Below are 18646 nucleotides of genomic sequence, written 5' to 3' on the forward strand. Positions count from 1 at the left end.
TCAGGATCTTTCCAACACAATGTGCTTGCCAAAGGATAAAATGTAAAAAGGAAAGGTGAAGATCACCATGACTCTTGCATAAGGTATAAGACAAGAATAAAAGATAGGCCCTTCGCAGAGGGAAGCAGAGGTTGTCATGCGCTTTTATAGTTGGATGCACAAAATCTTAATGTGAAAGAACGTCACTTTATATTGCCACTTGTGATAGGGACCTTTATTATGCAGTCCGTCGCTTTCATTGCTTCCACATCACAAGATTGTATAAAGCTTATTTTCTCCACACTAATAGATCATACATATTTAGAGAGCAATTTTTATTGCATGCACCGATGACAACTTACTTGAAGCATCTTACTCAATCCATAGGTAGGTATGGTGGACTCTCATGGCAATACTAGTTTAAGGGATGTTTGGAAGCACAAGTAGTATCTCTACTTGGTGCAAAGAATTGGCTAGCATGAGGGAGAAAGGCAAGCTCAGCATGTTGAATGATCCATGACAATATACTTTATTTTGGATTTAAGAAAACATATCCCATTACGTTGTCTTCCTTGTCCAACATCAACCTTTTAGCATGTCATATTTTAATGAGTGCTCACAATTACAAAAGATGTCCAAGATAGTATATTTATATGTGAAATCTCTCTTCCCTCAATATTCTTTCATGAATTGTTCAAGTGACCCATACAATGTTTGCTAACCTTCAATAAATTTACCACCTCTACTTCTTATATGTGAAGTCATTACTCCCCATGGGATAAGCATATGAAACAAAAATAATTTCAGATTTATTATATTCAATTTATTCAACCATTTACTCATAGGATATAAGTGAAGCACACGAGTAAATGACAAGCTACTCCAAAAAGATATAAGTGAAGATCAATGAGTAGTTGAATAATTATTTAGCTATGTGAAGACTCTCCCATTTAATAATTTCAGATCTTGATATTTTATCCAAACAGAAAGCAAAACAAAATAAGATGACATTCTAAGTATGGCAAACATCATGTGAAGAAGCAAAAACTTAGGATCAACAGAAACTAACCGATAGTTGTTGAAGAAGAAAGGTGGGACGCCAACCGGGGCATCCCCAACCTTAGACACTTGAGATTTCTTGAAATATTATCTTGGGATGCCTTGGGAATCCCCAAGCTTGAGCTTTTGTGTCTCCTTAATTCCTCTCATATCACGGTCTCCCTAAATCTTGAAAGCTTCATCCACACAAAACTCAACAAGGACTCGTGAGATAGGTTAGTATAAACCAATGCAAAAACCTTATCATACTCTACTGTAGAAAATCACTAAAATTATTATTAAACATTGCATACTAAATGCCTCTGCATATTTAATAGTCATATCCTCAAATAGAATCATTAAAGAAGCAAAGATATGCAAACAATGCAAACATAACAGCAATCTGCCTAAAGAGGACAGTCTGTAAAGAGTGCAGTAAGATCCATACTTACCTAGCTCCAAAAATTATGAAAGAAAATTCCCACTGTAGTAAATTTATCAGAGCTTATTATGCAAAAGGTTTCAACATTTTATCACATTCTTACTTTTCTAGGGAATTTTTGCAACAGCGGTAAACTTTCTGTTTTCAAACAGCAACATGTATACTTGTAAAATAGGCATAGTAAAGGCTATTAATGCCACTTTTATTGAAATAAAAGATGCAAAACATTGTTCCAAATAACAGCAAGAAAATACTAACAAAATAAAATGATGCTCCAAGCAAAACACATATCATGTGGTGAATAAAAATATAGCTCCAAGTAATGTTACCGATGAACGAAGACAAAAGAGGGGATGCCTTCCGGGGCATCCCCAAGCTTAGGCTCTTGGTTGTCCTTGAATATTACCTTGAGGTGCCTTGGTCATCCCCAAGCTTAGGCTATTTCCACTCCTTCTTCCATAGTCCATCGAATCTTTACCCAAAACTTAAAAACTTCACAACACAAAACTTAACAGAAAACTCGTAAGCTCCGTTAGTATAAGAAAATAAATCACCACTTTTGGTACTGTTGTGAACTCATTCTAAATTCATATTGGTGTAATATATACTGTATTCCAACTTCTCTATGGTTCATACCCCCCGATACTACTCATAGATTCATCAAAATAAGCAAACAACACATAGAAAACAGAACAGTCTGTAGTAATCTGTAGGTTCCGAATACTTATGTAACTCCAAAAATCCTGAGAAATTAGTAAGTCCTAGGCAATTTGTATATTGATCTACTGCAGTTGGAATTGGTATTTTATCGCTCTCTGGTAAAAAAATGAGAATTATTCTCGTGAGCACATACTTTCTTTTTTTACAACAAGATCGCAAAGACTTTCCCCAAGTCTTCCCAAAGGTTCTACTTGGCACAAACACTAATTAAAACATGAAACAACATCTAAACAGAGGCTAGATGAATTATTTATTACTAAACAGGAGCAAAAAGCAAAGAACACAAATAAAATTGGGTTGCCTCCCAACAAGCGCTAACGTTTAACGCCCCTAGCTAGGCATGATGATTTTCAATGATGCTCACATAAAAGAGAAGAATTGAAACATAAAGAGAGCATCATGAAGAATATTACTAGAACATTTAAGTCTAACCCACTTCCTATGCATAGGGATTTTGTGAACAAACAACTTATGGGAACAATAATCAACTAGCATAGGAAGGCAAAACAGGCACAACTTCAAGATTTTCAACACATAGAGAGGAAACTTGATATTATTGCAATTCCTACAAGCATATATTCCTCCCTCATAATAATTTCAAGTAGAATCATGAATTAATTCAACAATATAACCAGCACCTAAAGCATTCTTTTCATGATCTACAAGCATAGAAAAATTTTACTACTCTCCACATAAGCAAAATTCTTCTCATTCGGAATAGTGGGAGTATCATAAGAAACTCGAATACTATAAATTGTTTCCACATTAAAAGATTAATGTTCAGAAGAAGGGTAATCATAATCATGAAAAGTTTTATAAATATAATCATCACTATTCTTTATAGCATAAGTATCATCACAATAATCATCATAGGTAGCAACTTTGTTCTCATCATAATCGATTGAAACCTCTTCCAACATAGTGGAATCATTACTAAATAAAGTCATGACCTCTCCAAATCCACTTTCATAATTTTCAAAATAAGATTCAACACCCTCCAAAATAGTGGGATCATTACTTCCTAAAGTTGACACTCTTACAAACCCACTTTCATCAATATAACCATCATAAATAGGAGGCATGCTATCATCATAATAAATTTACTAATCAAAACTTGGGAGGCTAAAATTATCATCTTCATTAAACATAGCATCCCAAGCTTGGGACAAACATTAATTGCAACAAATATATTCTCAAACTTGTCATTCTCATCAAACATAGCATCCCCAAGCTTGGGCATTTTCATATCATAAGCATAATCACTCTCATCATTAATAGTATGGATAGCACCAATAAGCAATTATCATCATCACAATGAGTAATAGGAGCAACATCATTTGCGAGGGATACCTTTTTACCTTTGCTTCTCCGTCTTTTCTTTTTATTCCTCACATCATGTGTGGGTTTAACCCTCTTTTTTGAGCTCCTTAATAATGAGATTATTTGAATAGAAAGCTCCTCCTCGTTACCTGATTCATAATAAGAAATAATAGGAGGATATTGGGAAGTCTCTTCCCTTTCATTAGTATTCTCTTCATCTTCTATTTGTTTTCTTGTCTTTATGTAATTGGCAATATAAGGATTTTCAATGCAATTCACCGCACAATACATAAAAAATTCTTCTAGATCAATATCGAGGAATTTCTCAAGGTTATATTCTAGAATATGCTTAGTTACACGTTTCATTTCTTCATAACACAAAAGCAAACTAAGTTCATTATGATGTGCAAAGGAAATCAAATCATCACAATTTTTGGACACGATACGATCATGAAACAATTTGCATTTGAGATTTAAATGACCATGTTCATTGCAAAGTTCACAAGTATGGCGAAGAAATTTTAAATTTTCAGCCCAAACATCTAGCCTCTCTTGCAACCATTTGATTTCTAAATACTTATGCCTCTTGCAAAATCTATCTTCCCTATTTGGTGCGTACTTGCAAACTCTATGTACTCCACAAAAGTTGACATGCTTATAAGAGACATTTTCATCATGACTAGTGCAATCATTATTAGTACTATGGATATTCAAAGAGTTCATACTAACAACATTGCAATCATGCTCATCATTCAAAGATTTAGTGCCAAACATTCTAATGCATTCTTCCTCTAGCAATTGAGCACAAATATCAGAATCCTTATTCTCATGAAAGATATTAAAAAGATGAAGCATATGTGGCACCCTCAGTTCCATTTTTTGTAGTTTTCTTTTATAAACTAAATTAGTGATAAAAAAAGAAACTAAAAGATTCGATTGCGAGATCTAAAGATATACCTTCAAGCACTAACCTCCCCGGCAACGGCGCCAGAAAAGAGCTTGATGTCTACTACACAACCTTCTTCTTGTAGACGTTGTTGGGCCTCCAAGAGTAGAGGTTTGTAGGACAGTAGCAAATTTCCCTCAAGTTGATGACATAAGGTTTATCAATCCGTGGGAGGCGTAGGATGAAGATGGTCTCTCTCAAGCTACCCTGCAACCAAATAACAAAGAGTCTCTTGTGTCCCCAACAGACCCAATGCAATGGTAAATTGTATAGGTGCACTAGTTCGGCGAAGAGATGGTGATACAAGTGCAATATGGATGGTAGATATAGGTTTTTGTAATCTGAAAAATATAAAAAAGCAAGGTAACTAGTGATAAAAATGAGCACAAACGGTATTGCAATGCCAGGAAACAAGGCCTAGGGTTCATACTTTCACTAGTGCAAGTTCTCTCAACTATAATAACATAATAGGATCATATGACTATCCCTCAACATGCAACAAAGAGTCACTCCAAAGTCACTAATAGCGGAGAACACACGAAGAGGTTATTGTAGGGTACGAAACCACCTCAAAGTTATTCTTTCTAATCGATCTATTCAAGAGTTCGTACTAGAATAACACCTTACGACACAAATCAACCAAAACCCTAATGTCACCTAGATACTCCAATGTCACCTCAAGTATCCATGGGAATGATTATATGATATGCATCACACAATCTCAGATTCATCTATTCAACCAACACATAGAACCTCAAAGAGTGCCCCAAAGTTTCTACCGGAGTGTCAAGACGAAAACGTGTGCCAACCCCTATGCATAAGTTCACGAGATCACGGAACTCGCAAGTTGATCACCAAAACATACATCCAGTGGATCACCTGATATCCCATTGCCACCACAGATAAGCACATGAAAGACATACATCAAGTGTTCTCAAATCCTTAAAGACTCAATCCGATAAGATAACTTCAAAGGGAAAACTCAATCCATTACAAGAGAGTAGAGGGGGAGAAACATCATAAGATCCAACTATAATAGCAAAGCTCGCGATACATCAAGATCATACCACCTCAAGAACACGAGAGAGAGAGAGATCAAACACATAGCTACTAGTACATACCCTCAGCCCTGAGGGTGAACTGCTCCCTCCTCATCATGGAGAGCGCCGGGATGATGAAGATGGCCACCGGAGAGTGATTCCCCACTCCGGCAAGGTGCCGGAACGGGTCTAGATTGATTTTCTGTGGCTACGGAGGCTTCTGGCAGCGGAACGCCCGATCTATTTTGGACATATATATGTGAAAGAAGTCGGTCAGGGGTGCCATGAGGGGCCCAAGAGGGTGGGGGCGTGCCTCCCTGCATCGTGGCATCCTCGAAGCTTCCCTGACGTCTACTCCAAGTCTCCTGGATTGCTTCGGTTCCAAAAATAACTCTCCCGAAGGTTTCATTCCGTTTGGACTCCGTTTGATATTCCTTTTCTTCAGAACACTAAAATAGGCAAGAAAACAACAATTTGGGCTGGGCCTCCGGTTAATAGGTTAGTCCCAAAAATAATATAAAAGTGTTTAGTAAAGCCCATAAACATCCAAAACATATAATATAATAGCATGAATACTTCATAAATTATAGATACGTTGGAGACGTATCAGAGGGCGACGTCTTGATGCAGAGGCGGCGGAGGCGCTCCGTGAGCTACATCTCCCGCGGTTGGAGGTGGGCAAGGCAGCGAGAGGGATGGTGCTGGGGAGCCCCCTGCGGCACTGACGAGCTCGGCGATGTGGTCTAACCAGTCCTCATAGAGGTCGTCGACCGGGCGGTAGCGCAGGAGCTCGCGTGCCATGAGGAGCGCGACCTGCACGTCCGTGGCCGCGTGGTGAGCATGAGATGATGAGCCAGCCAGAGTCAGCGATGGGGTGGCAGTGCGGCCATCCCGCCGCACGGAGGGGTGCAGTGACGACGCCTGCTGCTCGTTTGCTGCCGGGCCGGTAGCGGTGTTGGCAATAGGATATGGAGAACAACGGGGAGGCCCGCTGTCAGTGTCAAAACCGGCGGATCTCAGGTAGGGGGTCCCGAACTGTGCGTCTAAGGTTGATGGTAACAGGAGACAAGGGACACGGTGTTTACCCAGGTTCGGGCCCTCTCTATGGAGGTAATACCCTACTTCCTGCTTGATTGATCTTTATGAATATGAGTATTAAAAGAGTTGATCTACCACGAGATCATAATAGCTAAACCCTAGAAGTCTACCATGTATGACTACGGTATTGAGTATGTCCTTTCCGGACTACGCCCTCCGGTTTATATAGACACCGGGGGGATCTAGGGTTACATAGAGTCGGTTACATAAGATGGAATCTTCATAGTTGTTTGCCAAGCTTTCCTTCCACGCCAAAGAGAGTCCCATCCGGACACGGGTATAGTCTTCGGTCTTCATATCTTCACAGCCCATCAGTCCGGCCCATAGATAATTGGCTGGACGCCCAAGGACCCCTTAATCCAGGACTCCCTCAGTAGCCCCTGAACCCGGCTTCAATGACAATGTATCCGACACGTAGTGCTGTCTTCGGCATTGCAAGGCGGGATCCTCCTTCCGAACTCCAAAAAATAGTCTTCGGATGAAACAAACGTGTCCGGATCTACAACACACAGCCGTAGAGGGTATAACACATTCATGAATCCGTTCTGCTGACAACTTTAGTAATCGGACGTCATGCCCTCCCGACCTTTATTTCGAACCGTTTCCCATCCCGCCGTTCCACGTTTTGGGGGCGCGGTTTTTACTGGCACGTCTTGTCGAAGCAGAGATCGTGCCCCCTTATTGCGGGATTTTCATCAATACGAGCGTCGGTAACCCAACCATCTAGCGAGAAAGATTCCTTAGGAATAGGCAGGTTCTTAGGCTTCGGAGGAGGCGTTCAATACCAGAGGCCTTTATAAAGGAACCAAGGGCTGTCTTTTTTATGCCAAACATCTGCTCATCCTCCCCAACCCCGAGTTCCAGCACCCAAGGTTCGACTCCATCGCTTTCAGCCATCCCATTACATCCAGATCCATCTCCCAAGGCCGGTGGGTGGCTTCCTCCATTACAGAAGAGGATATCGCAAAGCTTCGGGCAGCTAGATATCTAACCGCAGAGATCCACCACCGGCTTCCTGCTCAAGGACAAGTTATTCCGACCCCCAGATCCGGCGAGAGGGTTGTGTTCGTCCCCCACTTTCTCCGGGGGTTAGGTTTTGCTCTTCACCCCTTCGTCCGGGGGCTAATGTTTTATTAAGGATTGGATTTTCATGATCTTCCCCCGGACTCGATTCTCCATGTCTCGGCGTTTATCATTACATAGGAGTCCTTCCTTCGAATCCCCCCACACTTCGTCTTATGGCTCAAGACCTTTAGTGTGAAACCGAAGATAGTCGATGAGGAACAAGCGGAGTGCGGTGGTGCTACAATCAGCCAACTCACCAACACTCCCTGGCCAAAATGTTCTTTTACCGAGACTTCCAACTACTGGCAGCGGGAGTGGTTTTACATTACAGAGCCCCGCAGTACTAAGTTGGTTGTTGCACCCACCTTCCGTCCTGGCCCACCGTCACAGCTTGCATCATGGGTCACCAAGGGGCTGGACTAGGAATCAGTTGATGAAGTACGGACTTTACACAGCCGCATCTGAACCCTCCTCGAGAGAGGCATCGATCTTGTCAGCGTGATCCAAGTGATGTTAGTTCACCGAATCCTGCACTACCAGCGCAGGTCTCGCTGCATGTGGGAGTTCAATCCAGAAGGTCCACGAACCCTCCAACACCTTTTCGGCACCACACACGAAGGGATGTGGAAGTTATTTTTCAGGAAGCGGAATCATTGGTCGGACACTGCCGAGGATGCCGGCCTTAACTGCAATCGTCCGGATACTCCGGTAAGCACTTAGCTTTCGAATACTTTTGTAATTATGCATATTGCAATATGGTACTAAGCAAGCTATCCTCTTCCAGGGCTGGATAAAGAAAGATGAACTGATTATGTGTTCGGCCCCTCTTCCCGAGGGCCCAACGAGTTCTATTTTAACACGGATGCTGGCCCCGGCACCATACCAGATGCTTGTGAAGGAGGGCGAGGAGAGTGAGAAGACCAAAGACGACCCCAATTCCCAAGGAATATCGGACTTTGCGTCCGGAGAAACCAAAATCCCCTCATCCGAAGACGAAAGAGAGGGGGCGCCATCTCCTTCCCTCCTAGGGGGAAGAGGGCTGCCTCCGAAGATTGGGAGGAGCAAGCTCCTAAGCGACGTAAAATACCTCTGGAGGGCGGCTCGGACCTGGAGGGCGTCAGAGCGCAGTATCGTGACGAGGACAAGTCTCCTGCCAAATAGTAAGTGAACAAGGCTGCTTTAAACATGTCCCATTCTTTTCTTGTGATGTCTGGAATACATATATTTGTTTGTAGCTCAGCGCGTAGTCCCCTTCCACAATCCTCTTCCTCGGGGGACCTTCTCCCGGAGATGATGGAAAGCGAGACGCCCCCACCGGACTCTCCGTCCAATAGGGCAGACGACTTTGAAGTCTCGTCACGGAGGGATGATGTCTACTACACAACCTTCTTCTCGTAGACGTTGTTGGGCCTCCAAGTGCAGAGGTTTGTAGGACAGTAGCAAATTTCCCTCAAGTGGACGACCTAAGGTTTATCAATCCGTAGGAGGCGTAGGATGAAGATGGTCTCTCTCAAGCAACCCTGCAACCAAATAACAAAGAGTCTCTTGTGTCCCCAACACACCCAATACAATGGTAAATTGTATAGGTGCACTAGTTCGGTGAAGAGATGGTAATACAAGTGGTATATGGATAGTAGATAATAGTATTTGTAATCTGAAAATATAAAAACAGCAAGGTAACTAATGATAAAAGTGAGCGTAAACGGTATTGCAATGCGTTGAAACAAGGCCTAGGGTTCATACTTTCACTAGTTCAAGTTCCCTCAACAATACTAACATAATTGGATCACATAACTATCCCTCAACATGCAACAAAGAGTCACTCCAAAGTCACTAATAGCGGAGAACAAATGAAGAGATTATAGTAGGTTACGAAACCACCTCAAAGTTATTCTTTACAATCAATCTGTTGGGCTATTCCTATAAGTGTCACAAACATCCCTAGAGTCGTACTAGAATAACACCTTAAGACACAAATCAACCAAAACCCTAATGTCACCTAGATACTCCAATGTCACCTCAAGTATCCGTGGGTATGATTATACGATATGCATCACACAATCTCAGATTCATCTATTCAACCAACACATAGAACCTCAAAGAGTGCCCCAAAGTTTCTACCGGAGAATCATGACGAAAACATGTGCCACCCCCTATGCATACGTTCATGGGCGGAACCCGCAAGTTGATCACCAAAACATACATCAAGTGAATCATGTGGTATCCCATTGTCACCACAGATACGCACGGCAAGACATACATCAAGTGTTCTCAAATCTTTAAAAACTCAATCCGATAAGATAACTCCCAAGGGGAAACTCAATTCATTACAAGAGAGTAGAGGGGGGAAGAAAACATCATAGGATCCAAATATAATAGCAAAGCTCGCGATACATCAAGATGGTATCACCTCAAGAACACGAGAGAGAGAGAGAGAGAGATCTAACACATAGCTACTGGTACATACCCTCAGCCCCGAGGGAGAACTACTCCCTCCTCATCATGGAGAGCACCGGGATGATGAAGATGGCCACGGAGGCTTCTGGCGGCGGAACTCCCGATCTATTGTGTCTCTGATGTTTTTAGGGTAAATGGAGATATATAGGCGGAAGAAGTACGTCAGGGGGGCCATGAAGGGCTCACGAGGGTGGAGGGCGCGCCCTAGGGGGGTGGGCGTGCCCCCTACCTCGTGGCCTCCTTGAAGCTTTGCTTACGTGCACTTCAAGTCTTCTGGGCTTCTTTCCTTCCAAAAATGAGTTCCGTGAAGTTTCAGGTCAATTGGACTCCGTTTGATTTTCCTTTTCTTGAAACCCTAAAACAAGGTAAAAACAGAAACTGGCACTAGGCTCTGGGTTAATAGGTTAGTCCCAAAAAATGATATAAAAGTGTATAATAAAGCCCATAAACATCCAAAACAGTAGATAACATAGCATGGAGCAATCAAAAATTATAGATACATTGGAGATGTATCAGCATCCCCAAGCTTAATTCATGCTCGTCCTCGAGTAGGTAAATGATAAAAACAGAATTTTTGATGCGGAGTGCTACTTGGCATAATTTCATTGTAATTCTTCTTAATTGTGGCATGAATATTCAGATCCATAAGATTCAATACAAAAGTTTAATATTTACATAAAAACAATAATACTTCAAGCATACTAACTAAGCAATCATGTCTTCTCAAAATATCATGCCCAAAGATAGTTCATCCCTACAAAATCATATAGTTTAGTCATGCTCCATTTTCGTCACACAAGAATGCTCTCATCATGCACAACCCAATGACAAGCCAAGCAATTGTTTCATACTTTAGTAATCTCAAACTCATAAACTTTCACACAATACATGAGCGCGAGCCATGGATATAGCACTATGGGTGGAATAGAATATAATGAGGGGGGTTATGTGGAGAAGACAAAAAGGAGAAATTCTCACATCAACGACGCTAATCAATGGGCTATGGAGATGCCCATTGATTGATGTTATTGCAAGGAGTAGGGATTGCCATGCAACGGATGCACTAGAGCTATGAATGTATGAAAGCTCAGCAAAAGAAACTAGTGGGTGTGCATCCAACTTGCTTGCTCACGAAGACCTAGGGCACTTGAGGAGGCCCATTGTTGGAATATACAAGCCAAGTTCTATAATGAAAGATTCCCACTAGTATATGAAAGTGACAACATAAGAGACTCTCTATCATGAAGATCTTGGTGCTACTTTGAAGCACAAGTGTGGAAAAGGATAGTAACATTGCCCCTTCTCTCTTTTTCTCTCATTTTTTGGGCCTTCTCTTTTTTATGGCCTTTCTCTTTTTTGGGGCCTTATCTTTTTTATGGCCTTTCCCTTTTTTTATTCCTCACTTGGGACAATGCTCTAATAATGATGATCATCACACTTCTATTTATTTACAACTCAATGATTACAACTCGATACTAGAACAAAGATGACTCTATATGAATGCCTCCGGCGGTTTACTGGGATATGCAATGAACCAAGAGTGACATGTCTAAAAGAATTATGAACGGTGGCTTTGCCACAAATACTATGTCAACTACATGATCATGCTAAGCAATATGACAATGATGAATGTGTCATGATGAACGGAATGATGGAAAGTTGCATGGCAATATATCTCGGAATGGCTATGGAAATGCCATAATAGGTAGGTATGGTGGCTGTTTTGAGGAAGATATAAGGAGGTTTATGTGTGATAGAGCGTATCATATCATGGGGTTTGGATGCACCGGCGAAGTTTGCACCAACTCTCAATGTGAGAAAGGGCAATGCACGGTACCGAAGAGGCTAGCAAGGATGGAAGGGTGAGAGTGCGTATAATCCATGGACTCAACATTAGTCATAAAGAACTCACATACTTATTGCAAAAATCTACAAGTCATCAAAAACATCGGTACTATGCGCATGCTCCTAGGGGGATAGATTGGTAGGAAAAGACCATCGCTCGTCCCCGACCGCCACTCATAAGGAGGACAATCAAATAACACCTCATGTTTCAAATTTGTTACACAACGTTTACCATACGTGCATGCTACGGGACTTGCAAACTTCAACACAAGTATTTTTAAAATTCACAACTACTCAACTAGCACGACTTTGATATTATTACCTCCATATCTCAAAACAATCATCAAGCATCAAACTTCTCTTAGTATTCAATACACTCATAAGAAAGTTTTATTAATCTTGAATACATAGCATATTAGGATTAAGCACATTACCATGCTGCTTAAGACTCTAAAAATAATATAAGTGAAGCATGAGAGTTCATCTATTTCTTCAAAATAAAACTACTACCATGCTCTAAAAGATATAAGTGAAGTACTAGAGCAAACAACAAACTACTCCGAAAGATATAAGTGAAGATCAATGAGTAGTCGAATAATTATGCAACTATGTGAAGACTCTCTAACATTTAAGAATTTCAGATCTTGTTATTTTATTCAAACAGCAAGCAAAGCAAAATAAAATGAAATGACGCTCCAAGCAAAACACATTTCATGTGGCGAATAAAAATATAGCTCCAAGTAAAGTTACCGATGAACGAAGACGAAAGAGGGGATGCCTTCCGGGGCATCCCCAAGCTTAGGCTCTTGGCTATCATTGAATATTACCTTGGGGTGCCTTGGGCATCCCCAAGCTTAGGCTCTTGCCACTCCTTATTCCATAGTCCACCGAATCCTTATCCAAAACTTGAAAACTTCACAACACAAAACTTAAAGTAGAAAACTTGTGAGCTCCGTTAGTATAAGAAAATAAATCACCACTTCAAGGTACTGTAATGAACTCATTCTTAATTTATATTGGTGTTAAACCTACTGTATTCCAACTTATCTATGGTTCATACCCTCCGATACTACTCATAGATTCATCAAAATAAGCAAACAACACATCGAAAACATAATCTGTCAAAAACAGAATAGTCTCTAGTAATCTGGATCAAACGTTTACTTCTGGAACCCAAAAAATTCTAAAATAAATTTCTGGATCTGAGTAATTTATCTATTAATCATCTTCAAAAATAATTAACTAAATAGCACTCCCCAATAAAAAAATGTCAGCAATTCTCTTGAGCGCTAAAGTTTCTGTTTTTGACAGCATGATCAACAAGACTTTCCCCAAGTCTTCCCAACGGTTCTACTTGGCACAAACACCAATTAAAACATAAAAACTCAATCATAATAGAGGCTAGATAAATTATTTATTACTAAAACGGAGCAAAAGAGAGGAACAAAAATAAAGTTGGGTTGCCTCCCAACAAGCGCTATCGTTTAACGCCCCTAGCTAGGCATGATGATTTCAACGATGCTCACATAAAAGATAAGAATTGAAACATAAATAGAGCATCATGAAGAATATGACTAGCACATTTAAGTCTAACCCACTTCCTATGCATAGGGATTTTGTGAGCAAACAGCTTCTGGGAACAAGAATCAACTTGCATAGGAAGGTAAAACAAGCATAACTTCAAAACTTTAAGCACGTAGAGAGGAAACTTAATATTATTGCAATTCCTACAAGTATAAATTCCTCCCTCATAATAATTTTCAGTAGCATCATGAATGAATTCAACAATATAACCAGCACCTAAAGCATTCTTTTCATGATCTACAAGCATAGAAAATTTACTACTCTCCACATAAGCAAATTTCTTCTCATCAATAGTAGTGGGAGCAAAGTCAACGAAATTACTATCATGGGATTGAAAATTGAAATCAAGATGACAAGATTCATTGTTATCATTATTCTTTAAAGCATACGTGTCATCACAATAATCAACATAGATAGGAGGCATGCTTTCATCATAATAAATTTTCTCATCAAAACTTGGGGGACAAAATATATCATCTTCATCAAACATAGCTTCCCCAAGCTTGTGGCTTCGCATATCATTAGCATCATGGATATTCAAGGAATTCATACTAACAACATTGCAATCATGCTCATCATTCAAATATTTAGTGCAAAACATTTTATAGATTTCTTCTTCTAGCACTTGAGCACAATTATCCTTTCCATCATACTCACGAAAGATTTTAAAAAGGTGAAGCGTATGAGACAAACTCAATTCCATTTTTTTATAGTTTTCTTTTATAAACACTACAAGAAATATGTCAACTTATGACCACCACTATTGGTCACTGAATGGTCACAAATTTCCATTTATGACCTTTTTGTGACCAAAAACATAAGGTCAAAAGCTGGGCGTCGTAAACTGACTATAGCGACCTTTCTTCTGGAATGGTCGCAAACGTTTATGACCAAAATAAGCCTATTGTTCTGTTTTGGTCATTAGCAACCTCCCCAGTCCACGTAGGCATCCAGCGTGGCAAGCTGATGTGGCACAAGATGCATCCCGGTCCAATTCAGTTTTCTACATGGGCCTAGCCCAACAATTCGGCCTTTTATATTATTTTTCCCTATTAATTTTGGTCAGCTACATGGGCCAGGCCAACATTATAGCCTTTTTATTTTTGGGCTATAGCCTTTGTTTTTCTTTTTTTACGCACCCCAATTGTCAAATTCTAGTAAATAGGTCCCAAATGTGGCGTTTTGGTTCACGGACCCTGCTATCAAGGTCATGTTCTTCAAATTTCAATATACCAATACAGAAAACTGACACAATACTTCAAGTAACAGCAAGAAGCAATCTGCTATATCATATAACATACGTACAATGTGATCATCATCAAGTTTACAATTGGATAACAGCTCTACAAGTGTACAGTTTACCACATGATTATCACATGAGCCCTACAAGTGTAGGGTCTACCACATGAGTCTACCACATGAGTCTACAAGTGTAGAGTCTACATCATATAACACACATACAAATAGGATCAGCCTAAAGGGCTTCATTACTCCCAGAACTAGCTCCAATGAGCTAGAACTATGCTTCTTCCAACTTTGTCCTGATGCTCGTGAAGAAACATGAAAGGCCAGCATCTGCACGTTATAGAACAAAATGATTAGGAACAAAATAAAAGTAAATCTGACAGCATATTTACTTTGCAAGGAACCACAACATATTTCTGCAGGAAAAGAACATGTATGCAAACCAACCACCAAACAAATAACGAGCTGGTTCATCTTATACTAGAATAAAAAGAACACCGACAAGGAATAGAAGCATTCCTTGGTTTTCAAGCACACAAATTCATATACATGATTTGGATATGGAAAAGACAAACATAGCAACAAGAGATAATCATAGAAAGTCGGCCATCCTACTATTCAATAAATGGTTCAGATTTCACCGTAACAAAACACTTGACAAGCTCAACACTTGTATTTTTGCTTGCTGCAATCTAAACACCACCACCACAAGTTCTATGATGCATCCAAACTAGTGAACTTTGTGCATAGATCGGATCGAATCGAAGAGAGAAAGGGAAGGGAAGGGCTACCTTGAGGATCGGATCGAATCAGCCTGCTTCTTCCTGCCATCTTCTTGTGAACAGCCTTCTTCTTCCTGCCATCAGCAGAAAGCTTTTTATGAAGTACAACAGGAGAAACGTTTCATACAGCGAAAAGGGGGACTTGATCAACATCCACTAACTTCACAAAAGAAAGCACCTATCCAGGCAATAATTTCCCCCTGATTTAATAAGACAACAAGCATGTTAAAAAAACTAGGCTCATTTACCTCTTCATGGGATTCAGATAAAAAAGGGTTCAAAAGGGGACCTATCCAAGAACCACATGTTAAGATCTGGAGAATGGACGTAAATTATTTGACCATCGACATTCGCTGATCAAGGTAAACTGTAGCTAACTAGCTGATTGACCAATCAGAAAATGTATAAAGTAACCACCAATGCAACAGATTATGTTCTACTTCTAGCGCATTCATTCATAAGCGAAACATGGTGAACTGGAATCTAGAACTCATCGACATAGGGAGACTTGATCCACATCCAACAAATAGACACGAGCTAGATTTGAGGAAGTCAGTCAAACAAATCTGTAAAAGTAAGCATTCATGCTTGCTGGATTTGTAAGCAATTAGTTGATCCACCAAACGGGAAAGAGCATTGACAACATTAAATTGCAGAAGCAAAACTAACAGCAACCCAAAATCACCCAAATCACTAGTTGATTAGCAACAAACAAGACGCGCGTGCGTGGTAATTCGAAGAAGAAACGGCCCTGCCGACAACAGCGCCGCCCATGACAAGGAGCTGCCCTGTACAATCCACCAATTAGTATACATTACATGACAGGTTATTTACTACTCCATAAGTACATAAGTAGTATTTGTATCAGTACAGCTACACTGGCACGTAGTACAAACATGGTATCTCAGCATTCACTTGTAGGTGGCATCTGTATATACCTAGAGGTTAGGTCATCTTTTTATGTCAAGAATAGAAATCATATAGATTTCCTTGAATAACATAGGAGAAGAAAATTGTTCAGCAAATATGTATCACAAATTTAATGATGAGACAAGGCTAGATGAAGACATTTTCTAATTGACAAGCACCCAAATATATACAGGCACCATTTCAGGAAATTCATGACTTGGACAGTGTATTAATAACAGATATGACGAACTAATGTACTTGAACTTGATCTAGTTGAATACATGCAGAATAAGTTCATGGTATAATTTGAATAGGATCAACAAGCCATTTATGTTGCCTTTCATCCAAATTTGATGTATTTCCATGCTAAGGTGCATTCGATTGTATTTCCATGAGGGGGGTTATTTCATATCCCTTAATTTTAATACATTGGCATGATAACATGCTAGCTTTGGCAACATTGAGACAATCAATTAATCTGCACCGAGCAAACATGAATAGGATTGAAGGAATAAATTTTGTTCAGATTCAATTATATATAACACATTCACAGCAGATTTAATTGGAAGCAACTTAAACTGCTGCATGAAGGAAACATCTCTGGACTGCTCGGCCATGTAAACAGCTGAATTTGAATAAATATAAACATGTAACAAAATGGAAATGTTATGATATCTCTGTTGCATGAGTTTTTATCATCAATCGCATCTCGACTCGGCAGATCTACCCGACTTCGTACCCGAAAGTCCCCATCGCCAGCGTAGACACATGGCTGTGTCGTCTTCGTGCTGGATCTTGGCCAGACCAAAGTCAGCAACCTGCACAAGACAGAAAAAGCCCCATCACGCTTTGATATGAACATTCAGAATATATCTTCCAAGCACATGTACGCATGCATGTCCCAGTTGAATAAAAGACTTCATTTTAATAGTTGGACTCCGGAGACAATTCTTAGTGCTTCAAATCATTCAGTTATCTGAATTAACAGTACAGAAAAGAATTGAAGATCTCAATGATAGTAGTAATTGGAGGGATAAATCAACACTTGTTCTAAGGACAATAAGATGATTCGTGCCAGGCAGTGTGGGGTCTCATCAGTCACCAAGCTGAACATGAGTGTTTAAATTTGCCAACTAGGACTAACAAAAGTCCAAATAGAGCTTTTCAGGGTACAGCAGCAACATATTAAACTATCATGGACCTACCTAACTCTCAAAGCACTAATCCATCCCCAATTAGTTCAGATAAAAAAGTCCCACATGGCTAAATGGGCATGCACCTCTCTGTAATTCTGCAGATAAACCTTGAGGGGCTCAATGTACTCCTGAAAGCCTAGCGTGGCCATCGCCCAGAGCAGGTCGTCGATGTTGATGGTCTTGCACTTCTCCCTCTGGCACTTGCCGCTCGCCCTACAATATAGACAAGACAAAACGGCGATAGGTCAGCACCAGACCACACTTGATTCGGGCAGGCAAAACAGAGCGGCAGCGGTCAACAGAGGCACTCACTCGCTGGCGATGAAGCAATGAACTCCGAGATGCACTCCCGCACGATCTCCTTGGCGTCCTTGGCGATCTTGCCGTTGGCCAGGATGGCCTTCTTCATGATGCTGCTGATGTTGGTGATGGGCAGGAACCTGTCCTGCTCCCTGACGCCGCTGAAGCCGCCGCTGAAGCCGCCGCTGTCGCTGCCCGGCGGGCTTGCCGGCGCGTCCGACATCTGGCCGCCCTCCTGCAGCACACCAGCAACCCCGCCGGATCCATCAGCGCACCGGCGCACCAAACCCTAGACCCCGACTTCCGGAAGCGCGGGGAGAGAGGTGAGGGGAGAGGGAGGCGTACCTTATATAGACGGGCGTGTAGAGGGAGGGAGGGAAGGTGGTGGAGGGGAATGGATGTGCGGTGAGGGCGGCGAGCGACGTCCCCATGCTCCGCGAGCCTCCGCAGCGCCTTTCTGGCCACCGGAGGAGCTGAGGGCCGAATCCACTGCGGTTGGCTCGCCTGCCCAAGCCCCGTCGATGGAGAGCGCCTGCTCGATCCAGATTGAGGTCCTGGTTGGCATGGGGTTGCCTGCGAATCTTGGGGGCGGCTCTGGGCATGGGCTCGATCTTGGGTCGGCCTCGACCTCGTCTACGGTGAGGGTCGTTGATGGTGGCGGTGGGGTTGGGGCGGCAGCA

At 41.3% G+C, this 18646-nt stretch overlaps 1 pseudogene; it reads right to left on the reverse strand.

The window, feature by feature from the left end:
* Positions 1-17671: 17671 nt before the first annotated feature.
* LOC119332579 lies at positions 17672-18189 on the reverse strand (annotated as a pseudogene).
* Between the last annotated feature and the right edge of the window lie 457 nt (positions 18190-18646).

This window comes from Triticum dicoccoides, chromosome 7A (assembly GCF_002162155.2).
Source record: "Triticum dicoccoides isolate Atlit2015 ecotype Zavitan chromosome 7A, WEW_v2.0, whole genome shotgun sequence".
Taxonomy (NCBI): Eukaryota; Viridiplantae; Streptophyta; class Magnoliopsida; order Poales; family Poaceae; genus Triticum; species Triticum dicoccoides.